Genomic DNA, 26,680 nt, shown 5'->3' with positions numbered 1-26,680 from the left:
CCCTGTCTTCACAAGCTATCTTTGCCACAGTATAGCTCGGGCCAGAAGCCCATCTCCAGGCCAGCGAGCCTTAACTCGGCACAGCCAAGCTGTGTCAGCTCAGGAGAGCTGAGGACCTTCTGCTTCCATTTTGATCGTTTCCCCTGGGAGATCATCAGAAGCAATCCACCAAAACTACACAAAGTTAGCTTCTTGCTGTAAGCCAACGCGAGCACATGTTCGCTGCCCTACCTCCGTCCTTGCCTCTATGCAGTAATTTAAAAATAAAACTCACCAAGAACTTTCAAACAAAGACTAGTTTCTTGGCAGAAGGGTGAGAAACCAGTTCCATACAAGGCACAGAAGTGATCTTACATGTACTGATACTACCTGCGAACAGTTAAGACCACAGGTATCTCATTTCATCGCAACTCTACCACGCTCCATCTTCAACGAAAAATTTTTCATTGGCTCAGCTCACCCAGGTCTGATTTTAGGCAAACAAGCCCACTTTGGCTGGCTGTCATGTCTCACTGGTGAACTGAGAGACGCGAGCACGGGAGCAGCCCTTGCCCTTGCTGCTTATTGCTGGGGCAGAGGGGCTGCAGCCACAGCAGGGGAGACCAGGGCCGAGCAAGGAAGAGCTGGTGCTGTCCCCTGCCAGGTGCCACCAGCATCCCGTGTGTCAGCACCACTTGTTTGCTCAGCCTGCGATTCCTCGCTAGGGATTGCTGCAGCTCCGCTCCAACGACCCCACAGAGCGGCGTTTGCTGGAGCACGGCGTAATCTTGCTCTCTGTGCAGAACCAGAAATTCAGGAGTCATATTAGAGCTCCACGGTTCAGTGGGAAGACTGGCCTTTTGCCACACAAAGCAGCCGCTGTGGAAATCGAAACCTCGGGTTCCGCAAGACAATGCTAACTCCCACATTTACAGCGACAGTAACTTAGAAGAGGACAAGACTCTGCTTTTATCGTATCAGCGACATATCCTGGGCAGGATTCAGGACATATATCAGTCAGGAAAAAAATATTTAAAGTGCCTCTTGCTCTCGCCTTTACCATGTTTTCTTTTGTGCAGCTGTGTCAGGCCCCTACAGCTTAAAGCAGCAATGTGCATCCTGCCTCGCGCTGCCTCTAGATTAGGAACCTGCGTGACACCAAGCAGCCAGGAAGGGGTTGCAAAATACCCGAAGGGGCAGCAAGAGATGTCACATCACAGCAAAACCTACTTTGGGAGGAACTTTAAACCCCATGTTTTGCTCCCCGTGGTGTAACTCCACTACAAAACCAACGACGGTGGCGCCCATCCTACAGGGGCTGGGGCCCCAGGGTATCCGAGGGACAATGCGAGAGCCGCTGGGTTTAACGCTCAATGTTAGCCCTTCGTAGTCCATCTGAAGCACAACGGGAACTACGCTGTACATTCTCGCATGCCACCTACTGGTGCCTTATTTATCCACCAAGTATATTTTATAGGAAACAACATATAGAAAGCATAGGCGGTGCGTTTATGAATACCGCTCAAAGTCACTTCTGAATGGACACGGGGGAAGGCGCGAGGGGCAGTTCAGCAGGCAGGAGCTCCCCGTCCTCGTCCTGCAGAAGGTGATTAATTATTGCTGAAAACTTCAGCCATGGACCAACACCCTAATGATGGTGAGAAACAGCACCAAGGGATGCAGGACAGAAAATGCCGCTCGGCACCAAGGCAGATTTCCCATGAGGAAGGAAAACCAGGGAAGCGATCCCAGCCGGGAGCTGGCTGCGAGCGAGTCTCTGCTGCTGCTCTGCAGAGCACGGCTCGGGCTGCGACCCCACCACCAGCACAGCTACGACTGCCCACAAAACTACCAATATTACGAGCATTTAATCAGCTGTGCATCACAGAAAAGAACGTGTTGTTTAATCAACTTCTTTTTCCTATTAAAAAAAGTCTTTATTTAAAAGCAGAGCTCTCAGGTTCTGACCTAAGTCTAACCAAAAGGAGGCATGGGGAGGGAAGGGCTGAGGAAAAGTAAAATAAAAATCAATGAATCTACGCTAATAAAGGTTATAGGAGTGAAATTTACACTGGATGCAAGTATGATCTTGTAGTCTTTTTATTTTTTTGGCATGCTGCCCCAGCGTGATTTACGTCGCGATAACATCATGGAGCCTCCACCATTGAAAGGAATTAAATAAAAATGCAATAAAGGAGTACAAAATCAATCCGCTTACAGTTTTGTTTAATAAAAATTCATGAAGGATGGGTGGGCAGGCCCATAAGAAATACACCAGTTCAATGAGGGGGCTCTATCAAGCCAACAGCCATTAGAGTGTAGCAGCAGGATAGGATTATTGAACATTAGCATGAGTTAGCTGTGTGCCAGTGTGTTGAATATGCCTCAGTTCCCCCATCATTCCAAGCTCTGTCATTGCTGCCAGTCAATAGTGCATCTATCACCTGGAATAATGGCCAAGAAAAGTACAAGAGATGGGGATTTGACCTTGACTGAGAAGCTGATCCATGGGGACTTTCCAACAGGGGAGGAATTTTTTCAGCTGGGGGAAAAATATGTATATACACCCACACATACACACAGCTGATGCAGTCTACCCCTAGAAGTCAGGGCTACCTGTGCTTTCCCCAGGCTGAATTCAGCCCTGAGTTGTCACGGTTCACAGCTGACTGACCCTTCTGCCCTCAGGAGTTATTTGCTTTAAAGGTAAATCGTCGTTCATTTTCCTAACTACAGGCTGAAGTCTGAATACACAGGCAAACAAACAAATACCCCGGCAAACAAAGTGGTGCCCTACACCACTGCAAACAAAGAATTCCCAAGCCCGGTTGCCACACCAGCTTCACAACAGGAGCTGGGAGACTTGGCCTTGCACTTTTCTTCCAGTAGGCACCCTGAATGCTATAGCTTACTGCCATCTCAACACAAAAAGGGGCATTTTGTGGCCACAGGTTACACAGATGAGCATCTGAGAACAGAACAGAGCCAGCCAAATCCACCCAGCATTTCTCGGTTTTTCACCTAAAGAACAATTTGACCGATAATGGAACAGAGCTAGTTCAATTACTCCTGGAGCAAGCTGCCTTGTTTTAGGAAAACTCATTTGCTCTGTCCTGAAATCCACATTCTTTAGTTTGCCTTCTATTAGTGCATGGGGTTCAAGCACAGACATGTCTGAAAAACGCAAGTGTGCACTGCATGAGCAAAACCGAGTGTGCAGGTCACACATGAAACATTCCCACTGGAAGTGCTCACAAAATATGTTAAGTGTGTGATGTCACCTAGTGGTCAGGACACACAGGGGACCGACAGTTAATTAACGTTAATTCCTCCACTAGATGAAGACACGCTGAGGCCTCCCAGAACCCCTACCAAATACAGACTGCTAGAGGTCGGACGAGATAGCTTTCGGTTTACGCACCTGGGACTGGGTACACACAGAGCAGAAACAGTGGGCTGTGACTCATTTCCTCCACCACCAGTAACCAGGAATGCTCACGCTGCTAATACTGAACTCCTTATTCCCTGTGCTTGATCCAAGTCACAAAAAAAAAAAAAGTTAAATCAAGCCTTTTCAACAACAAGAGTGATGATATCATGTTGCAAGTCTGCAGACACCCCTGAGCAGATAAAAGCACAGAACCCATCAGTCACCATAAATTATCCCCACGTCTGCCTTGTGCACGGAGCTTTGTTTGGGGTTCGGCAGAGCACGGGGCAATACCCTCCGACACCTCCACTTGTGCCACCCGGGCACTGGGTCCCTGGGATCTCGCAATCCACCCACACCCCTCTCCCAGCTGGGTGAACGACCATGCCCGGGGAAGCACTTGAGGTTGCACCTTCCACACACCAGCCTAGAGACAGCTCAGCTTACGTACACAGCAGTCGCTTTCCAGATCTCTCTGCTCTAAGTACTCACCACCACCAACAAACAAACAAAAGGCAAAATGCCGTATTAGCCCATTGCTTCCCCACCCAGCTCCTGAGCTTCTCCAAAAAAAGCCTTAGGCCAAGCAAAACGGCCCTGCCAGAGATTTCCTGGTAGGCTCTTTCTTGCTGTTCCAGTACGTTGACTTGAAGGACAATAACCTCCTGCTTGTTTAACAACTTGTCCCTGCTATGTAATTACACTCCTTTTAATTGGCATGCGGGGTTTAATCATCTCTTGGGACCCAGCTTCCAGCGCTTCTCATTAACTGCTGGCGCACACTCTTGTTCTGAGGACAGGGGGAAGTGCTCCAGAACAGTGCACAGGGGAAGGGTCTCTCCATTTCAGAAATTAAAGACAAGTAGCAGAGCTTACAGCCACGCGTAGCCAGTCTCACTGTCACACGCACTCCTCTGAGTCAGTGAAGTCCCGTCCATAACACACCCAGCCACCTCTGCACCTCCTGGGAGAGACAACCGGCCCTGCTCGCATCCACATGAGCTGCTTGAGAGACTTAGAGAAGTGCGAAGGCAGCCGTGGTTGAGGAACTGCTGCAAGGAATCCCCTTGGCAGAAGCAGAGAACAGAGCGTACGCCGGGGCTGTGCTGAGCTGAGCCTCTTACACCTGAGGAGCGGCTCCCTGTACGCATAACCTCAGCTGTTCTCATAGTTCTTAAAGGTTTGCAAATCTAAACTGTTCTCAAAACTGTCAGAAAAAATAAAGCGATACCTAGAACTACGTTAAAGTTTTTAATTCTACGGAAAGCGCCTCCTGCTCCACGCTGAAGGAGTACAAGTAGAAGGCTCTGCAGTGCAGAGGGCCCACAAAACAAAGGACTCGCCAAAGGTCAGAAGGGAGCAAGTTTGGAAGCAACCACCAGGAAGCCAGCAACAAAAAGGAGGCCAGGCAGTGGAGGGGCTAAAAGCAGAGCTGACTATTTCCATACACCAAGCACCCCACCTTGCCACCCTACGAGCCTGCGAACAGCTACCCCCACAAAGCACCAGGAGGCAGCAACACGTTTCTAGCCCAGCCGGGCCTCCTAGGATGGACCTGTGAAAGGCAAAGCATGTTCTGAAGCTACAGGACAATCAGAATGACTTATCATACCTGCAAATCCCTGTCACACTCTGCTTCTGGCCTGCAGATGTTGGAGGCAACCTCTAAGAATTAAATTATACTTACTATTATAAAACATTATGAGCCTTGGCTCAACCTTAATTCCCTCTAGGCTACAGAAGAAAACTTTTCTTAGGTATGGACTGTCAGCAGAGACCTCAGACTGACAGCACCAGAGAAGAGACAGGGTTGCAATGGGCAGCTTTTTATGTCAAAGAGCTGACCTCGCTCACAGTTTCCCCGAGGAGGACCTGGGCACGCAGTCACCCTTACACCAGCTTTACACTCAGACTGAACCAGAGACAAGCTGTAACTTCAGGAGTTCAGGTGTATGAGTTCTCTCTAACAGTTCAAAGGAAGACTGACAACAAACAGGTAACTATTGCCAAGGGGTTGGCTGGTTGGTTTTTATTCATTTCTTTCCAAACTCAAACCTTGTTCCCCATCTTTTATCAGTGTAAAAGAGGAGAGGGATAATAGATGGAGGGAAAATGATACTTCCCAACAATATTACATGGTACAGAAATCGTTATCAAAAATTACCACAACACAATCAAGAATTCCAATGCTTCTTAAACAGAAGTTGATTTTTCTTAATGCTAACCCATAAGTATGCATCACCAACTGGATGTTAGCTGTGTACCCATCAGAACATGTGTTCCCCATTCCAACCACCACCAAGCCACCATGCAAACAACCTGTTGGTGGCACACGCAACTTACCTTTCATCTTCTCTACATGAGAGCTTTTCACATTGCAAGCCCCAGCCAGAGGGGTACCTCACATCTGTAGTACAACTGGCTGCAACACGTTACAAAGGCGATGCAAACTCTTCCAGTAACACAAACTAGTGGCAAATCCCAAATAACCACAGTACAGCCGCTATTTCCTTGGAAGAGCAAAGTTTCTATTTTCCTTCATTGTAGCTAAGAAATCACAGAATTTGAGCATGGGCTCTGTTTGTAATATAAGGTACAAGACATTAGATTTCATGATGGACTCCTGGCAGCAAAGTGGGCTGTACAGAGGTTTAGAAAGCCTCCACAGAGAGAACCGCTGCGTTCCAAGCAGTCAGCACACCAGCAGCTGTTCACAGAAGGATGAACCAAGGACACGATACACCACAGAAAAATGGAAAAGGATATTTGACATCTGGTGAAGAAACAACACTATGTTAAACTTATACTGGCAGGGCCTTGAGATCCAAGTAGTTTTCTATTACTTCTCAGCCACGCTCGGCAGGTTTGTTTGATTTTTCCATCAGAATCCTGCAGCTCAGTTCACTTTACCAGAGGGGGAAGTTGCTGGGAAAGGGACTGAGAAACAAGAATCTGTCAAGGAGTTGTTTTATTTCCTACAGCACTGGCTGACTGACCAAAATCCTATAAAAAAAAAAAAATCAAATTCAGGAAAAAGCCCTGAACGTGTCAAGGCTTTTGGAACAAATGGCACAATAGGTTTTTCCTGTAGCTATAGGCATGTATTTCTTCTTATTTTTTATTTATTTATTTAAGCCCCTGTAACACACCATTTCCCCCAAAGGGCTGCAAAGGTTCAAAGGCTTTGAGAGCACCAATAAATCATGACCACATAAATGTCCTGTAGTGAAGTTTGATTCTTATTTACCCGGGGTCTTTGGGCCAGTGCTCAGTCTGTGTTGGAGGAGGCAGATTTACTTCTCCTGAGATGCCCTCAATTCACAGAGCGCTCATCTTTCAAGCAGCACCACTCCAGGCCTCAGCTGCCAAAACACTTTTAGCTGCAAGTTTCCATCATTTGCTTTATCACACTTCCCTTTCCCCTCCCAGATACTGGTCTAAACGAAGTTATGTTTAGAAATACCTTGCGAGTGGCCAGACAGAGTCAAAGAACCTCTGTAAATCACTGCCGTATGCAGAAGTTCAGCCTTCAGAAGACTTTCTCCGTACCCCGTCCTCTGCTATGATTTCCTCTCTACAGCAACGCTTATTGCACGGCATAGCAGGAAAGCTCAGCACACGTCCCTGCAGATAGTGAGAGTGGAGTATGAGAAGCAAGGAACGTTAATAACGGGAAAGATGAACTATTTTAGATGAATTGGATGTCCAGTTGCAAAGCCAGCACGCACTTGTGGCCCGCAGGCAGAACGGCAGCATAACAGCCCGCCCCACAGCCCCCATCCATCCAACTGCACCAAGAGCACAGCAACCACCAACACGAGTCCCAGCAGTTTGATTAATGGCAGCACCTGGTACGGGAGCCGTTTCTCTATGTTTTTCCCCCATTAGGTTACTTAATCTAGCATGGTGGACTTGTTAATTACTTAATGTCAGTGAATATTTGCAGTATCTCACGGATTATTCACAGATGATACAGTTACAGGTATTCACTAGCAATTTGTGAACAGAGTCCACGTTAGTCTTAAAATTTTAGAAAGTCAGTTGGTCAGGAAACGGAACCAATACCAAGTGAACGAACCACTGACTTGACAAAACTTCAGTGCCACAGGCTGGAACGGCTTTCAGCCACGTACATGGAAAAAGTAACAGCAACGAATCATACCAAGCAATTTGGCTATAAAACCCTGAACCTGGTGATGGGAAGCATCACAGCTCCATTCATCACTCATTAAATAGATCCAAGTTTGCCAAACTTATTAATTAAATCACCTGTTTGATTCAGTGGACTGTGATTGGGACATAACTAGAGATAGTTTCAATTGCAGCGGCAACGCACGTAGAAAATCCCTTCCTCAGAAATGAGCAGCCTTGAACCCCGCAGGAATCCACAGAGCTCTGCCTTTTAGGAAAAGCCCATTGTCACTAACAGGTCAGAAACCTGGAAGGGAAATGCTGGCAAATCCCCAACAGCAGATCTGAATGAGCTGTAACCCAAAAAACAGGTGGGTATAGTAATCTGCAATGAAGACCGCTTTGTCCCTCCCCAATCAAAAAAAAAAAACACAAAAAACAATGCTTCAATGAAGATCTAGCATGCTCCAAATTATATCCATTTGACTTATTTAATTTGCCTTAGCTTTCCCGTGAGGCTTCTGGGAAGGCACAATAGGCAGGCTTAAAACAAATGAATCCTGCACACAGCCACCCAAAAGGGCTGTGAAATGAGGGATCTGCAGAGGATGCAGTGTCAGGCCCAACACACCTGGCCAGGAAGGAGGCTCGGTGACAAAAAGGCTCAAAATATTCGTCCTGGGGCAGTCCTGCCCAAATGGGCAGGAACCAAAACTCAGCATCAGTTTGCTTACAGAGGGCAGAAAGCAGCTCCTAGGGCAGGGCTCCACAGCACCAGGTCTGGACGAACGGCAGAAATCAGCATAAGCAACGGGGGGAAGTTTGGCATCTTCCTGTCTTGTGCGTGAACAGCAACCTCCAAGCGCTGGGCTGCTTCTTAGCACTCACAATCATACCAAAAACTTTTCCAAGGGAACAACTGACCCAAGGGAACCAGATCGCAGTACGTTTCAGTAATAGTATTACTCAGCTTTGTATCTTTTCCTGCCTCCCTCTCAGAACTCAAGTTCTACGGAACTCAAGAACTCAAGATCTACGGAAGAGTCACTGACTGTGAAAACAGAAAATGTAAATTCAGAGGAAAGAGCATAAAAACAATTCATTAATTCAAAATTTTGCCAACTCTAACATGAATCAGTGTGGACAAGAAGCTCAATCTGTTAAAGACCAAATAAAAACCGTGCAAGTGCTACCTACTAACGAAAGGCTTCCCCTCTCAATCCCGCTTTCAACTTGCCTCAAGATGAGGGACTCTCCTGGCCACAGGACATGCTCTTTAGCTAAGTTATTAAGCCAGGTAAACTTAAGCTACACAGAAACATTTTATCATGAAATAATGCTGAAAAAGCCAACATCACAACGTTAGTTTTGTGTAGTAATAGAACAAGTAAAAGAAAAATTCAAAGAATAAGTAGTAAAACAGCTATCAACACCATTATGGCCAGAGATAGACAAGCAGGATGTAAAGGCTATAGGGGAAAGTTAAACTTGACAGAATTTTAGAGGCTCAGTTGAGTGATTAACGCCCCCAGAAAGGAGGTTTCCTCAGCAGTAACGCAAATTTCAGAATATTTTCACTTAGTTATGCCATGATCCTTTTGGAATAATTAATAAAGGCAAGCACATGTTTACCCTGTAGTCCTGCCTCGGAAGTATTTCTGGCCGGTGCAGTCACCGTGTTACGACGCAGTGTCTGCACCGTGGGCGCTGGATGACGAGTTCATTGGAAAATGAACAGGAGCCCACCGCCCAGTCAGCGACAGCAGAAATCCATCTTTAACATAATGGACAGCTATAATTGTTGTGCACCCTGCTAGACGTACCAAGTGATTGATACAATGCAAAAAGGAGGCGGGGGGGGGAAAATTACAATGATCTATAAAGATCTTGCTGGAACAGAAAAAGAGGAAGAGAATCATTTTTAATATGATTAATATTGCAGCCGAGAGGGGGAGAAAGGAAAGAGATGGGATTTGTTCCCTGTTATAACACTCTACTCCCATGCAATACTGCTTAGCAGGAAAGCCTTCCAGCTGAGGACTATGAAACAGTTATCACTGTTAGGTGATTAAGTTACTAATTCTTCAGGGAGAAGACATTTAGAGGCCCATATTAAAGGAGAGCGAGGCAAAATTACATTCCGTTTCAATTTAGTTTAGCAATTCTAGTGATTTAGTTAAATGAAAAGCAATTGTTCCAATTAATAGTATTGAATGTTATTCATCAAAAGTGTCAAAACAGCTGTGTTGGTGCATTAGTAACCTATTCTCTTGTCAGAGATATGGATAATTCCCCGGGATCGCACCGGGGAAATGGCAGAGCGAGCAGGAGCCTGCCGAGGGAACCGCAGCCCTGCGGCGTTCATGGCTGCGGGCGCGTGGGGCTACCGAGGCCAGCGGGTACGTGGGGGCTCGGGAAGGCAGGGGATGCTCCTGGGCACCCCAGTCTGCCTTCCACCTTCTCCAGCACTACCCCACAAGCATGCTTTGAGGCCTTCTGGCCGGGCAGAGCAGGCTCACGCTGCTGGGGAGAGCAGAAGGACCACGGCTGCTTCCCTGCCCTCCGTCCCACCCCTTCCTCCCGCTATCCGGCGGAGAAGGGCAGGACGCCCCCCTCCTTGTTTTGCGCAGAGCTGGCGCGAGGACAGCTCGGAAGCCGAGCAACCATTTTGATCCACCCTGGATCGGTGGCAGCGACGGCCGCAGGAGCGTTTCTCATGGAGCTCATCCATCAAACCAGTGATTAAGGAGCTGAGAGGAAAAGTTCGGATGTAACCCCTGAATACAATGGGGTAATAAAACACAATGGTGCTGCTGGCCTGGGAATATGACACTCTGGCACAAGACAGCGCCTTCTATTTTGGGATAAACAGACCCCGGTCTGAACATGGCTGAGGGCATCCTGGAGCTCATTAATCTGTATGGGAATGACAGAGACAGGATAACAGGTCTGATAAGGGTTTCCTCCAGCCTTTTCCTCGCACCACGCAGGCCCCCGCAGCCTCCTCAGCTATCTCCACTCAATAAGGCTTTATACACTTCCTCCCAGGACCCATAATTGCAGTCTCAGTGTGGGCGATACTATCATCTTCCTTTCCTTTCAAATTTCCATAGCTTTTTTTTTTTTTATGGGAGATTAGAAAATCCTGTCTTTTTTGGACTCCGTTTTCCCCAGCCGCTAAAGAAAAATAAATACGTGCTGTCTACCTGAGCTGAAGGACGAGGGAAAACAAGGGCACTGCAGGCCCAGAAGGCCCCGCTGTAACTTGTGTTGCCCCTCAGCTGGGCGCCTCCCCCAGGACGATGGTTTAACTCCGCGGGGACAACCAGCCCCCTCCCCAGCACGGCGCGGGGCTCCTCCAGGCCACACCACGGGCCAGGACCTACCGCAGCCTGCTATGCCCGACAAGGTTTCTGCTCGTTGGAAAGTTAATGCCGTGCCCCAACAAAACCACGGGGGATATGCCGAGATGCAGGGCCCGAGGCACCTCACCAGGGGAGGAGAACTCTGCTGCTTCTCCTCACCCCCTAGGGTCCCGTCGGCCTGCGCTCCAGCCTTCCCGGAGAGGCAACGAGTGTTTGTGGTGTGATCTTCGCTGCTTCCCCTTCCCACTCGGATCATTGCCATGGGTTATCCCCCAGCAGTTACCCTGCTCTGCCACACCACAACAGCCGGGTACCCATGCTGAACACGAGCTAAGGCGAAAAACACACGAGTACCTACAGCAGCTTTCATCCTAACAGCCTGAAAGCACGCAGCATACATCACCGTAACTTCCTTGCTCTGTGGTTTGTTACAGCCTCAGTGCTTCAGCAACCAGGCTGCCAAAATACACCGCAAAGCCAGAGCGATGAACCAGAGCCCTCGGTGCCGTCGCAGCACAGGGCAAGGAGCACGTGGTGAGCACAGGCCTGACTTGGGGAGAAATGGGAGAACCCCCCCGGGAAGCGCGGAGCAGTGCCCAGAAGAGCTGTGCTGAAGCTATCGCCGTTTTACAGCTCAGGCTATGGGCACAAAGAAGGCTCCTGTCCAGCAACTCTTATTTTCTCATTCCTGCCCGGGATCGTAGGACTTTAAATGCCTGCAGGACAGAGGTTACTGATAATAAAACTCCACATTTTAACACACCAGTTACTGTAAGTGCTGTACCTACTTTGGTGCACATGGCTGTATGGTAGCTGTATTTCAAACATGCCATATAACATTTATTACAAAGAATTAAAGAGCCCTTCATTAATTATTTGTATCACCGTAGCACCTAAAGGCATTTATCTCACACAAAGCCCTCATTCAGCAAACAGAACCAGAACAGTCTGTCGGAAACTTAAAATTCAGAACCAAAAAAAAAAAAGGGGGAAAAAACTGCACAGAAATGAAAAGAAAGCAAATTGTGTGGGAAGCAGGAGGCAATACTCAGCACACAGAGCACATCCTCTACCACTGGATAACTCGTACACAGCCCGGGTGCGAAAAATGTGGAGAGATGTGGTGGGGATTGGTGCCTCCACTTGACAGTTGCTAAGAAGGGGTCAGCGTATCGAAGCAGAGCCTGATGAGGAGCTGCAGAAGAGCAGGAGCAACTTGCAGCCGCTAGGAAAGGAGCTCAGCGTGTGCCAGGTAAGCGACGGTGCCCTCTCAGCCAGTCGCCCCGTGCCAGGCACTGGCCTCTAGTCCCACAGCTCCTGCCCAGCACGGACGGGCAGCCGCCCACTCTCACACATCATCTTGTCTTTTTCTTTTTCCCCATTGCCTGGAAAGCAGAACATGCCCTAATGTGACAGGCAGCAATTACACAAAACAGATGTGTGTCATGAAACACACTGATCAACAAATGAAGTTGATTCCTCCCACCCACATACCCAAATAAGAGCAAATACAAACCCGAAAAGCCCCTGTTCTCCTTTACATAGACCATTTTCCCCACCAGAGAAGGTGCCTTCCTTAAACTACACCGCACACTTCGCATTGCTGTCAGGAAGAGGGTAAACACAGTAAGAAGGTGCTAAAATGAGGTAAAAGTGAAACATGAAATTATTATAAAACAGCACATTGGCACATGTGCATTAAAAAATAATAATTTCCCAGCTGAAGTTTTTTTGTTTGTTTTGCAAAGAAACTCTTACTATTTCAAATTTGGGTTTTGTTTGGTTTGTTTGTTTGATTTCAGAGACAAACAGCTATGGACAGCAAAATAATTAAAAGTGTTTTCCTTAATCAAGCAATTTTGTATCCTCAACCCAAAAGAACTGTTCTGCCAAACCTAAACATAGGGGAATTTGGATAAGAGAAAAAGGATTAAAAAAAAAAAAATTAGCTGCCTTTTGAAAGTTATCAACTAATCTCCTCCTAGATTTCTTAAACCAAGAAAAGGCCAGATGCAGTAATCCATTACAGACATGATATAATTACACTGTAATCATAACAGAACAATATCTGCACATATGCTTTTGTTAAGCGTAGGGCACAGCCTGACAATACTCATTAAGAAACAAATGGAACATTCAACTACAGCTTTCATTTGATCTACAAAGATAAGCCTCAGTATTGTTATTCCAGATTTCGCGTGTGTATGTGCAGGACACAAAAGCATTCTTTCAAGATGTAAACGTGCCTACATAGGGCAATTGACCAGTGAAACAGTATATTTTGCTATTATCATACTGGAATAACTTTAAAGTCACCCTCTGAGCACAACATTAACACTGAAAAACAAGCCTCAAACAGCTAGTTAACTTCCCCCTGGTCATTCTTCCCCATACAGAAAATTTTCCGCTTCCAAATCCAAACGGTACTGTAATTTATAATGACTTAGAAATGATATCATCACCTACCGGCATTAGAACTTAAACCTTTTTATGTTTTGTATATGAGAAGTTTCTTCAGCACAACATACTAATAATTACACCAGGAAAGGGGGGAAGGGGTAAAAAATAAGAATAATAATTAAAAAAAAAAAAATCAAACAAGCAGCTGATGTTGCTTTTGAACTTACTGAAGGATGTGCTTGGCAGGAAAGCAGTTAAAAAGAGGCAATGTGAAATTGCATATGATATAGCACAGTGATGCTACTGCATTATAAATAACGCCGAAGGATGCATTATTTATATGTTTAATATCGGGCTTGCTTATGAAGTTCCTTTCTCCAGTTTGTCTCCGATGGTAATAGGAAGGCAGGATCACAGAGCGGAGCTTGGAAGGAGACAGGGGAGTTTGGAAGGCACGACGCTGAAAAACATCGAGTGGTACGCTCTATTGCTTTTCCTCTGTTTAATAAGTGTGTAAGCTGGAAATCTCGAAAGGTTAGGAGCTCAGCTTTCATTCATTTAAACATTCAATAGAAAAAACCTTGGATGTTTATTTGAGCCTTATCCCAAGTCCGTGTCCTTTAACAGCTGCAGAGCTGGCACGGAAACACACTGAGATTTCTGGCACCTCCACGTCTGATCACTGTTTTAAACCAAAATCGGCGAATGACTCTCTGCCCCGTGGAAGTGTTTAAATTGGCTCCTGCAGCAGGGCCGAGCCTACAGCCCCACAGAGAGCTCAGCTTTTCAGTCATTTTCCAGGCCTGTGTTGAACACACTTTCGAAAGAACTTTGCAAAGATTCAAGAGAAACACTACTACATTAAAAAAATCACTCCAGCCATTTTTAAACAAGTGCATCCGTGAGGGTAAGAGCAACGAAATCTGCTCTCTGCCACAAGTCAGAGCACCAGCAGGGACGGCTGGAGGTTTTGCTCCCACCAAACACCCGGCTCTTCAGCACAAGTTAACCAATTCTGTATCAAGATGCCTGTACGAGGATTTTATCTACCCCTTGTCCGAGAGTATCACAGCCTTGTTTGCTCTGAACCAACCACCTTTCACTCACACTACAATACAAAGCTGCTAACAGCTGGCTGAGGAACGGAGAGAGATCCCATCCTTCGCTGCTGCTAGAGGGCAAGCACCTCTTGCTGGGCTTTGGGAGGACAGCAACGTTTGTCTGCACAAAGTAATTCACATCCAAGTAATTCACATCCACGGGGACAGGAGCTGCTCGCCACAACGAACACGGACCTGCAGGAGAAGCTCACCAGTACCAGCACCGTCTGCTCCAGCCTGTGCCGCGCAGGGCCTTTGGGAAGAGATTAAGTTATTCTTTTTTGGTGCTGTTGCTTCAGTCTAGTTTTGCAGCATGAAAGCAAAACAGGCCTGTGCTAGGGGCATGGTGTGCTGTGAGCTCATCGCCACGGCTCACAAGTTTTCCACATCGTGTAGTTGTGGAAGCAAAAAATCCCTTGAAGGCTAGAATGGGGCAATGCCCCGTCAGTGCTTTCTCTTTTTTTCCCCACGTGTATTTTATTAAACCATTCACTCCATTGGAAACCTGCTTTCATAATCCCATGCTCAAAGACTACCCAAATTTCACATTTTCACTAAAAATATACTAGCTCCATCTCTGACACACCATCGGACAACCAGCCTACCAAAACTCAGTGAAACGGAGCTCAAAAATGAAGGCAGCTGTGAGGAGTGAACTAGGGGAGGGAACTGAGGTTATTCTTTGAGGCTGAAGCTATCAGGAGTCGCTAGGCCCAAGTACTCCTCGTGGAACTCTTCAGAGCAGTGCTTACACACTTCTACCAACGTTTCCGTTCTCCTTTGCAGGGTTTTTGCTGCCCCTTCGTCGTTAGCTGGTATCAAGCAGTTAAGGAAGGGATGCTCTCAGTTTAGAGGGCCACGATAAATGGTTCACAGCCTCTCATTCCCACCAGATACATCACAGCAATGCAGGCAGGGACAGTAATCAGCAGCAGCCCATGTACATCGCAGCAAGCTTTCGTGAACACTTTGTGCACTGATTGCTAAAACACACCCTTGCCTAAACCCAGCGACATGAGAGATCGTGTGATCATTTCAAAGTGCTCTGGGCTTTCCTAGCTGTGCACAGAAGTTGAAAACAGACTAAGCGCACCCTCCAGACTCAAAACTGAAAGCAAGTGAATGATGTTCAGATTGTATTACACTTACAATCTAAGTCAGTGTCATGGATACTCAGTCTGCATTTCCGCATGATTGATTCCCTCAGCTTGGCAAGAACAGACAGTGATTTTCCACGTACAGTTTCTGGAAGCAGGCTGCAGAGCAGAGGCCGACTTTTCCCAAAACGTGAAGCTTGCCAGAAATTCAGTTTTCACCTACAGGTTCTGCTCATGCAACGCATTGCACTTGTGACTGTCCTTGAGATGAGGAACACCACCTGGTGTAAAAAGCTCCAGTAAAACCACATGTAGGAACTTCATTTATGCTTAACGGCGACTTCCATATAAAAGCATCCAGCCAAATTTACCCAGCACGGATGATCCCAGTTCTCCACTTAGCTGTGCAACATCAGGCATAGTTTCAAGCAGAGAAGCCAAAAGAATCCAAAAATTAAAAACCACTTTCCCCATATTCCACTCAGCAGCTGTCACACAGGAAACGCAAGTGGTGTGATTAATTCTTCCAGTTATATTTCTGATGCAAGAGCACCAGCCTCTTAGATTTGGGTTTTATTGCTGTGCTCTGCCTCCCCAGGCCAATCATAGGAGTCAAATTTTGACAGATTTCATACTGTGAGGCTTTTAAACAGTCAAATATTGCTTTATTATTTAGAACATCATTTTTCGGTTTTGTTTCCAGCTGCATGTAGCACTGAAGTTTGCATTAATGCACCGCATTATATCATCCTTATCAGACAAGTTTCCTAGGTACAGCTGATTCTCCTTTTTGATTTTCTTCAAGAGCTATTAAAAATGCTGACCATAGAATATAGATTTTCATTAATATTTCCTCTTCTTTTGATCTGTTCCTTTGATTTACCTGACTCTACGATCCAAATAATCAGAGGAGTTCCTGTCTTTCATGCAACAAATGTAATGCCAAAACTTAATCAAACCAAGGTTTTTAAAGGGGAAAAAGCAGTACATTTAAAGAGCCTTCCCTCACCCTATCTCACCAGACGATTTTGAGAAAAACAGGCCTCATGAAGACGAACCAGCTAAGTACCCAACATCACTAGTGTCTTTAGAAGACGTTCTTCCCTTTGTAGGCATGCCATACATTTCTGCAAACAGGGAAGCTGCCGAGAAACTTTAGATCAGTTGGGAGACAGTTTTTTTTCCTTTCGGCAGGAGAAGAACACAAGGTGTTCCTCTAGGGTTTTACCCATGCTGTCTCTTGTTTCAATTCATTTTTCCCCTGCAAGGTTAAGTAGTTGATATGATCTCAGGACGTCCATTCGACTGCGCACTTGTTTTTCAGGCCCACTTTGGCATAAGGCTGCTGTTCTTATTCCTCTTGGTATTGTTCCTATACAGGAAGGCAGGAAAATATGTTTCCAGGCTCCTAATATATGTTTGTTTTCCCTTATTGTTGTTCGCTCTGTTTACACAGTAGCTGTTTTTCTTCATCTCTGATGAAATTTAAACACTAACAGAAGGAGAGAGGTTTCAGGGAGCGGAAAATAAAACGGCAGATAGAGCAATGATGCAGAACACAGGCTTGGTTTTCAGCACTGTTTTCTTGCAGAGTCAACCTTGACCCCAAGATGCCCAAACAAGCTGCAAGTGCAATGCACACATTTTGGAGCACGACCAAATGCCTCGTTTTCCAACTGTTTTTACATCAGTGAACGACAGAGCAGCAGCGGTTCCGAGGAGTCGGGCTGCCCCAGCACACTCCAGCGTAACCACCCCGGTGCCATTACACGGCCAGCACAGCAGCTTGGGCCAGGGTTGGGCTGGTTTCTCGGGACTGCTGCTCGAGTCTAGCTCTAGTCTGCTCCTCAAACACATGGATGCTCCGAGAGGAATCGGAGCATCCACCACCCTCTTCTCAGAGGCAAATCACTGCCTGGGTCCCTTAAACAGACGCAGCACGCCTGCAGGTTGGTGAGAGCTGCCGTTTACACGGGCTTATCTCTACGTGAGAGCTGCTGATTGTTTTATAGACTATATACTCAGCTGTCTTTTTTCCCCATTTCCAATATTTACCTGTTGGCACCATGATTTGTACCTGCAAATATTGGGGGATATTTAAATAAACCAAAGTATAAAAATGTCTAGGGAGAGGGGTATACTAACAGAAATTTTGGTGACCTATATGAACAAATATAAGAAGCTTGCAGCTTCTCAAAAGAAGGGCCACAATCACTTCCAGCTAGGCAATGAACGAGCAGCCTTTTCTTGAGAATCTGAGATAAGTATTTATTTTTTTAACAGCACAGTTCAGATACACATAAAAGGGAATAAAGTACATAGATTTGAAAGCTCTTTTAATCCTCACAAATGGTTGCCACATCACCCCTTTCAATGAAAGGCTCACAAAGCCTCATCCTTCAAGGAAATGCATTTATTTTCCTCTTAGAATAAAAGGTCAGCGGGGCCCTTCCCTCCCAGTTCTGCTCAAGGGGAGTGCTGGCACTATCCATCATCCCTCCCCAGCACTGCCTGCTGCCCACTGCCTCAGTGCTACACCCTGGGTTCTCCTTATAGGACCAGCACATCCCAGTACAGTTGTTATTTCACTCAGCATCACCCACATCCTTTGCTCTTACACAGGATGACCTCATCTCATCCCCATTCCAACTGTTTTCCACAGTGATATAATTTCCACACCTAACAGCATGCAGTCAGAGCCAGGTTTGAGCACGAATAGCCTCCTGCCTAAAACCACAGCAGGGGACCCACGAGGCCGGATGGCTTCACAGGTAACCTGGATGTGCTTTTGTCTGGCACCTTCTTCCTGCTCTTGTTTTCCCCGTATCTAACACGGCCTTGCCTGTCAATACAGGCTTTTTATCTCTCATCAAAAGCGAGCAAGAGTGAACCCACAGGATATTTTGGAGACATCCAGAAAAAACCCTGAACTATCACTAAATTTGTAGGAATCGATGTCCGGCTCTGGAAGACGCAGGAGGAAGCATAAAAGAAAAATACCCCTCTGAGCATACCATTATTGTTAAATATCACCATTCCAAATGTAGGAGATAAATTTTCAAGTGTTACAGCAGGTCTCAGAACCCTATTAATAGAAATTAGAGAGAAGTCTAATAGAAAAAGACAGAGAGGAAGCCATTCTCTCCACTGCTCCCTGGGGAAGGTGAGAAGAGACTGAAAGATGACACTTTATCTTTCCTAATTCCTCTGGGACCCATAATCACAGCATTCATTCAGCAAATAATAATAATAAATATGGTCTGAACTGACTCCAGCTATTTCAGCTTTAATAAATGGGTTGAAATAGTGGCAAATTCAGATACAGAGAGCATCTTTTCAATAAAACCTGATAGGGTTATTAATAACATTAATGGAGTACCATGCCGTCTCCATTTTGTTATTAGTTGCCTCACTCTCCGCCGGTCCGTTCCCCACCCCTGCACAGACACAGAAACACACACACTTTTCCCTCCAGTGATGACAAATTCAGACTGTCAGCATTCTGCTGGCAATGCATCCCAAGAATTAGTCAAATTTGACATGATTTTATTGTTTTATGGGAACTGCCAACAGGGATTTTTCTGCCTGAAGTACATTTATATCCCAGTTCAAATCAGATCCTGGCTTAGTTCATGGACACAAAGAGGATAAGCCAGGAAACCTGCAGCTCCTCAAGGACAGAAACAAGTTATGACCACGATGGGATCCTTATAGCCTTACTCCGGCTAATTTTACTCTTTTCAACTTGTCCCCGACTCCTAGGACAGTTTTACCTTCCAGCTTCCTACGTCAGGTGAAAAGTCCTGGTGCACGACCACAGCACTTGGGCTGCTGGCCCAAAAGCAGGCTCTTAAACACGACTGAAAGCCCTTGCAGGCAGCTTTAAAAGAGATAAAATCTACCTGCAGAAGAACAAGTGCAAGCAGGTAGATCTGCCCAGTTTGCCCAGTTTTACTGTGAAGTGGCAGTCTAGGAAGGCTCTTTGTCATCCCCTCCACCTCCCACCTGTTTTAAATAGTGTGACCCTGCTTCCATTGTACTCAATGACAAAACCACCATTGGTTCCAGCTGTACAGGACCAAAATGTAACCGAGGCCCTTTTGGTAATCTGGGATTTACTCCCCCTTATCCCCTTTTACATCCGCTTTTAGCAGTACTTTCAAAGTCACATTTTTACAGACCTAATGAGATTAAAAATTGTATTCTTTTCCCTTTGCATTTTATGCTGTCAGCTGTGACTTCCCTAAAATGATTTTGGTTAGCAAACAAGATGGCTTTATGATTAAAGAAAAATGCATATCATTTTCCGAGTCTCATATTTAGATGAGAGAAAGGAGCACCCAAAGCCAAAGTGTTTTATATCACAGCACTTCCCTTGCAGGGAGACAAAAAAGAAAAGAAGAGAAATAGAATTACAGAGTTGCAGAGAAATGAAATGTTTGAACAGAAAATAATTTCCCTAACTCGTAGCCTGTAGGCATAACCTGTCATAACTCTGCATGAATTGAACAGTCAGGGAGTTCAAGTTTTCTGCAGCTTACCATAAACTAATATGCTCCGTCACATCATCCTCAGGAGACAGAAATTTGAAAGAGCCACTGTATTTAGAACAACAAAAGTAATTCTGTGGTTTAATAGAATTAGAGGGAATCATCAGAAGCCCAAGTGCAGATGGAGACTAGATGGAAGGTGACAAAAAAAATCCCAACCCACACACCACACCAAAGAAGGGGGAGCTAAGTAGTGACTTCTATTTTAAGCTCTTGTAGAGACCGTGGACTTCGCAGTTCAGATCCTACAAGAACTGCACTGTTTTACATGCACAAACCCAGAAGGACTGACAAATCTGCACTTGTAACGGGGTGCATCGTACCACAAGTCTCAGTGTGGTGGGCCAGCTTCAGAGGCAAGGTAGAAGAGTGCCCCACAGCAGGCACTGCTTTGAGAAATAGAGTAACAGCCTTAAGAAACACTTGACGAAAAATCTCTGCATAGAACAAGCCAAGCAAGATTCTCTTCCTACCTTTATGCCTCCAGTGTCCTCCCCTCCCTGATTTTCACAGGCTTACTCGGGTCTGAAACCAACGCACAAAGCATACTACGGTGCAAGTCCTAGCTGCTACTCCACAAACAAGATGCAGCAGAAAAAAAGACCATGTTTCTCTTAAGATAGTGTCCTCCCGGCTGTTCAGGAGCACATGTACACCCCAAAGAGAGGGGATAACACCGACAGCACAGGACAGCTCACAGCCTCAGCTCACCTCCAGGTCTGCACCAGGGTTTCAGAGCCAGGCGCTCTTTCTGCTCCCTGCCACCCCTGCCCCATACTGTGCAGCAGCCTTCCCACAGACACAAACCCTTTCCTCCATGCACAACCCTACATTTTAGTAGGTTCCCTCTTCCAGAAAGGCCACAGCTGCTACCCACCTGACCTAGGCACAAGTCTGGCAGGTGCCTCAAACTCTCAGAGGTTGTGACGTCCACGGGTGCCCAGGCCTTGTCACTGCACAAGATACAGCCTGTAATACACAGCAGTACCTCTGGCACACCCACACGGGTGTTATTTGCGTGGCATGAGGGGTGCTTAGCTCGGAGGTACCTGTAACTCACAGGTGCTTCCATTTCTAGTCTCATCAGGGTAAGGTAGTTCATTTCCTCGCTTTTGTGGGAGGTGATGTCTGAGGTACCACCTGGACAAATTGCTCAATTTGTCGAAGGTCAGAAGTCTTAAATAAACCTGCAAACCACCTCCCGACCTTCCAGCGCTCCACCCAGCACCCTACCACACTTCCTCGCTAAAAAGACCATTTCCTCAATAAAGGAAAATATTAAGAACCCAGCTTTCAAAGGAAAGACCAAACGAGCAAGCAAAAGAACCTGCACGCATGCACACACAGCACAACCCACTTTACAAACAGCCCCACAACTTCAGTGTGGCTTCACCCATTTACCCCTCTGAACAAAGGGACAGCAGCCAGGATGTGACCTGCTCAGCAGCAGGGGCTTCTCCAAAGCACTCCGTCTGACCTCGGTGTAATGAACAGAATTAATATGGCAAAGCCTCTAACACGGCACCACTTCCCAGCAGCGCAGCCACAGCCTCTAATTGATTAGTCCATAAAAATCTGTGCACTAAATTGAAAGGAGCTGCACTAATTCTCTTTTATGTTAAATTTCTGTCTTTCTCCTTTATCGAATCCTTCGTCGAATGTCCCTTCTGCTGCCTATTGTGGGCTTGCTCTGGGCCTGTTTTCCTCTTGCCCAGATTAAGTACCTAATCAAAATCTTGTCTCCCTTAATGGCATAAAATTGAAAGATAGATATTGCACTTTACACAGCTGATTAAACACTAGAATGTGGCTAAATGCTTTACAGGGCTTGTTACATTAACTAACTCTGTCATCTGCCAGCTATCTTATAATTGCATATGCTCATGTTGCCACTGGTGAAGCCAAGGTAAGATTTCTTTTCCCTCCATTACCTCTTTCCACTCTCCCTCCCTTCCACATTGCTCCCTACCAGCTGCCATGCCAGTGATGAGCTAAGAACTTCCCTACAACAGCCACCTGAAGAAAATCTGTCTGATGTTGTTCGCCTACAATTTCCCCTTCTACATTCAATAGCCCATCACTGGTTTGTGACCATTAAGTGTCTGATGCGATAGAATGGGACAGGAAAGGCATGCAGCGATTTTTCCAGAAGGACGCAGGAACAATCCTGCCCACACCTGCCCTCTTCACAGCTCTGACGCTAGACATCTTGCTCCAGAAGCCTAAAGAAAGCAAGGATGGAAGAAAAAAAGTGCTTAAACCAGCGTGTATACGAACCTGCATTAGTCTGAAACTCCCATTGGCTTGTCACAGCATGGCATGATGTAGGGACCCGATGCTGCACGTCTTGGCTTTTCCTTACATTGTAATAATAACGATGCAGATGGACTTTCTGGAAGATTTACAAGTCTATCCCAGTCGATCTGCTTTTCAGAGGAGAGTTGCAACTTCTGCAGATACTTAGAGAGCGATCTCTGAATATAATCTTCAGCTGGGTTGCTTCAAGGAAGAAACAAATCCAAAAAGGCTTTACCAAAAATTCTTTGCAAGAAAGAAAAATGGTAGAGTGGGTTTCTTGTTGTTTTTTGTTTTGTTTTTTAATGTTCTTAGGAATTGTTAAAAATGAAACATTAATCAGGACTCATGTTTTGTTTAAAGATACAAACCAGGTAGCCAAATATTCTGCAGCCAAGATTTGTCTTCTGTGTCATACACAGACCCAGCAAATTTTAATTTTAGAAACAGATCTGCTCCTTTGCACAAACACAGATATCTCCATATAAATTGCTTTCAAGTAATTGCCAAAACACTCTTCCTTTTAATGGAGAAAATAGACTACACATTACATCCAGACTGTAAAATACAGAAAGCTGGTTCAGCTCATGTGCATTTTTGTCTGACCCCAATCTTTTACAGGGAATCTATTTGTTAAGCAATAAAATAATGTGTCTTGCATTTTTGCTCCAATATTACCCTAAAAATCATTTTTCCTGCTCCAAAATTCCTTCGCAGAAGGTGTTTAGCCACCTTCTTTCTAATCCTGGACATTATTATACAAAGGCAGGACTCCAGCCAGGCAAGGAGGATCTGTCTGTCCACACCAAAGCCAGCGTGCTTCCTTGGGACTGCATTCACAGCCAACCAATAACGCTTTGCCCTAAAAATACCCAAAGGTCTGATTTTTTTTTTTTTCCCCACAGGGTAAGAAGCAGGGGTTTGCTGGGTAGGTGGGTCCCTCGCTCCAGTTTAAATGGTACCTAAATCAAGTTGATCTGAATCAAGCATTACAATTTTAATGGCAATTAATGATCGATTAATTGTTTTCTTATCCCACAAGGGTTCTGTTCCCTCCCATCTTCCATTCCTTGGCTCTGTACAGAAACCACACAAATGAGTTCCTCACACCACTGTTAATGTTTTATAAAAGCTTACTAGAGGCTATTATGAAATCTTTACTGAGTGCTTGGCATTAAATATTCATAAAGGCACAATATATATTTTAATAAGACATATGACAAGATACAAAATTGAACCCTGAACTAAACATTAAGATCACAGGAAAGATTCATCTGAAAGCACAAGACTGGATATCCGCACAGGAAAGGCACCAACAGCTCTCTCCTAACCCTCCTTTTTCTTTGACTGACAACGTCCCTTTTTTCCGTAGTTTTACCGTTAGCAAAATTCTTCGGTTTTAACTCACATACCAATTCCAACTTACCCTTCTACATTGCAGAGGAAGAGAACAGCTCCCCTTCGTATCAAGAGCAGTACGTAATACTAGATAGCAACATGAATTCAACAGGTATCAAAAAAAAATAATTTAGTTCTAAATTGACTTGCAGGTAACGGAGGCAGGTGGAAGTTTACCCGGGTATCAAACAGCACAAAGACCATCTCAAGCTGGTCATTCACAGCAGACAATTCTTTGCCAGCAAGTGCTTTCAAAACAGAAAAATGAGTGGCTTTCTGACCTGACGCGTTATTTCCTGCTGCTGAGTTTTGAGCTGGACCCCCAAACTGGCACAGATCGTACGCAAGACCAAGCCTGACCATTGTATTTGGCCGGAGCCACGCTCACGCGGCAGTCACGCAACTCGGCCCTCCCGGCAGACCCTGCCAGCAGCGCAGCTCCGCCAGCACGCCACCTGGCCGAAGCACAGCAAGAGGCACGAAGCTCTCACCAGGCCTACTTATAACCAGCGCCTTCAGTCCCTCACCTCCAGGATCAGACTCACAAACCAGGATACTAAGTCCTTTTATACGTATAAATCCCAGTGCTGTGATCCCTGCCAAGCCTGTGTTTTTACGCTGAAGCACATTTCGGAGCCAGGAGATTCCCAGAATGTGCTCTCCAGCAGGAGAGGACCACCTGGAGCAGCACACAACCAGAAATGTTATTGCCCAAGGCTGACCTGATGAGGTGCTAGACATCACCGACAGCGTGAGGAATCCTGGGCACCCGTACTTTTTAACGGTTTTCTAGTACAGGAATATTTGGAGATACTGTCAGAGTTCTGAGATCACACAAGATCCAAACAACACTGCTTATCGGTGCTGGAACTCAGCAATATGCAAAAGGCTGCTCTTGCCTGTAAGGGTGTTAAGGATGCACCTCTCAGCTCCTTCAATCCGCATCCTTCAATCAGTTTTCTTCCCAAGACCTTCCAGGCAGCGGGGTGGAGGGCAAACTGAGCACAAATATCACAATAAAGCATCGTGAATGAGAAGTCAGGGAAGAAGAAATATATATATACACTTTAAAAAAAAAATCAAAGCATGATTTCAGGAGCTACAAGTTGTTTTCATCAAAAAAAATCACGTTAAGTTGTCAGTGATGCTCAGGAATACCTCACCAGCAGAACCTGTATGAACTTTAAGGAGCAGTCTCCTCTGGCTTTGTTTTTATTTGGAAGAAAAGAAGCGCCTGAGGAAGACCAGTGTTCCCGGAGAGAACAGAACTGGCACTCTGAAACCCTGTATGCTCCTAGCTGATCCCCACTTCACAATCTGCCTTCTGTTTCTCCCCGGGGACTTTTTGATTAAATGTGTCTGAATAAAAAGTATCCATTCCCATTTGAACTACGTTAAATTAACAGTGACCTGAATCAGACCCCACAGTCCTGACAGCAATTAATTATCAATGAATCATTATCCACCTCTAAACATAATTCCATGCTCCTTCCAAACTTCTTTGACTTCATGTGCATGGAAAAAAGAGCATTTTATAAAATAACTCAATAAAGTAGGAATCTTGCCGGCAGGAGGGAGGCAGATATAAGGAACAGAGTACAGAACAGTCACCTTTTTCTTATTACCTTCTTTCATTAATTTTTCACACTTCCAGAAGAGTCAGAAGCAAAGTAAAGCCAGACCAAAATGAAAACTACACAAAACCAAAAACATTAACTTATTACTATAAGGAAGGTTGTCTTCTCACACACCGGAGCCCTAGAATACAACTTTGGGGTTCTTAATTCTCCTTTAGAGAAAAGGGCTTTGGTGTCACTTCCCAAGCTTGCTTTTTATTTGTACACCACCCAAACAACGGCATCTCAATGCGTGGGGGATTACCATGAGCAAGTGCGTCCTGGTTGTCCAGCAATAGTATTATTTAAAAGATGCATTTAAAAGCTAGCTTTAAAAGACTGACAAGATTTAAAAAAAAAAAAAAAAAAAAAAAAACAATAAATAACCAGCACTGGCATCCTTTCATTTCAGGACACTACACCCCAGCAAGGAAAAAGCCTAAAAGACAACAACAAAAAAAAAGATGTAAGCCTGGATGTGCAGCTCCTGAAGAGAAATAAGCACCCAGCACTGTAACCAGAACACTCTCCCCTTTGTCAGGCTGGATGGTGGCCCACGTTTCTGTTCCTACATTACTGAAATTACAGCTTGGCCCTTGCTATCACCTGCACTGCAGGGAAGGAGGGCACTAGACGGACAGAAGGACACAAAAGGGGAAAGGGAGGGACTTTGGTGTGGATCTGCAAAGTCACAGCTCAGGTGATACAGACCAGTCTCTGGGAGCCGGAGAAGGAGCGCTGTTACAAAGGCAGGACTGCCTTTATTAAATTACATTCGCTGACACTTCCTGCACTCCCAGCCGCAGAACCAGTACGTGGATAGGAGTCAGTTCAGTGCATTAATCAGCTCAGCAGTTACCCTCAGATCTTAGGGAAGCACCAACAGCATCACAAAGCTGTTTGCCATTAAGGTTGGAAATCCCTCCAGCATGGAGACCTCTGTGCTCCAGATCCCCAAGTAAGAGAAGTTTCCGCTGTGACATACGATGACGAGGGAGATCAAACTCTCCTTTCACACCCTCCCAACATCATTAATTCCACTGACCTCAAAAGATTAATCCTAATTTGTCTCTCTCATCCTGGACATTGCAGTAGAATTGCATTGGACATCACTGAGTTTACTGATAGATAATTCTAGCTTGGAACGTCTATTAAAATTAATAGTGGCAAAGCTACAGAGTGATGAAGTTCTGAAACTTGTGATCATTTGCGGCTCACGGTAGGTTCTACCTAGATTTCAATTTTATGAAAACTTTCTAATTCAGAATGGTTTGCTCATCACGTTTTCCATCTGGTTCATCCACTAAATGCAAGATCAC

General features: G+C 45.6%; 1 long non-coding RNA gene across 2 annotated transcripts in view; it reads right to left on the bottom strand.

Annotated features, from left to right (window-relative positions):
- Positions 1-21,014, bottom strand: part of LOC106043483 (uncharacterized) — a 162,221-nt gene extending 141,207 nt beyond the window's left edge. For both annotated transcript variants that reach the window (XR_010825210.1, XR_010825211.1), the window contains exons 1-2: positions 20,930-21,014; positions 6,873-7,033 (exon numbers count right to left, since the gene is read on the bottom strand). This is a non-coding gene — a long non-coding RNA (uncharacterized lncRNA). The remainder of the gene's footprint in view (positions 1-6,872; positions 7,034-20,929) is intronic.
- Positions 21,015-26,680: the final 5,666 nt, after the last annotated feature.

This window comes from Anser cygnoides, chromosome 16 (assembly GCF_040182565.1).
Source record: "Anser cygnoides isolate HZ-2024a breed goose chromosome 16, Taihu_goose_T2T_genome, whole genome shotgun sequence".
Classification (NCBI taxonomy): domain Eukaryota; kingdom Metazoa; phylum Chordata; class Aves; order Anseriformes; family Anatidae; genus Anser; species Anser cygnoides.
This window is presented reverse-complemented; position numbering and strand designations above follow the sequence as displayed.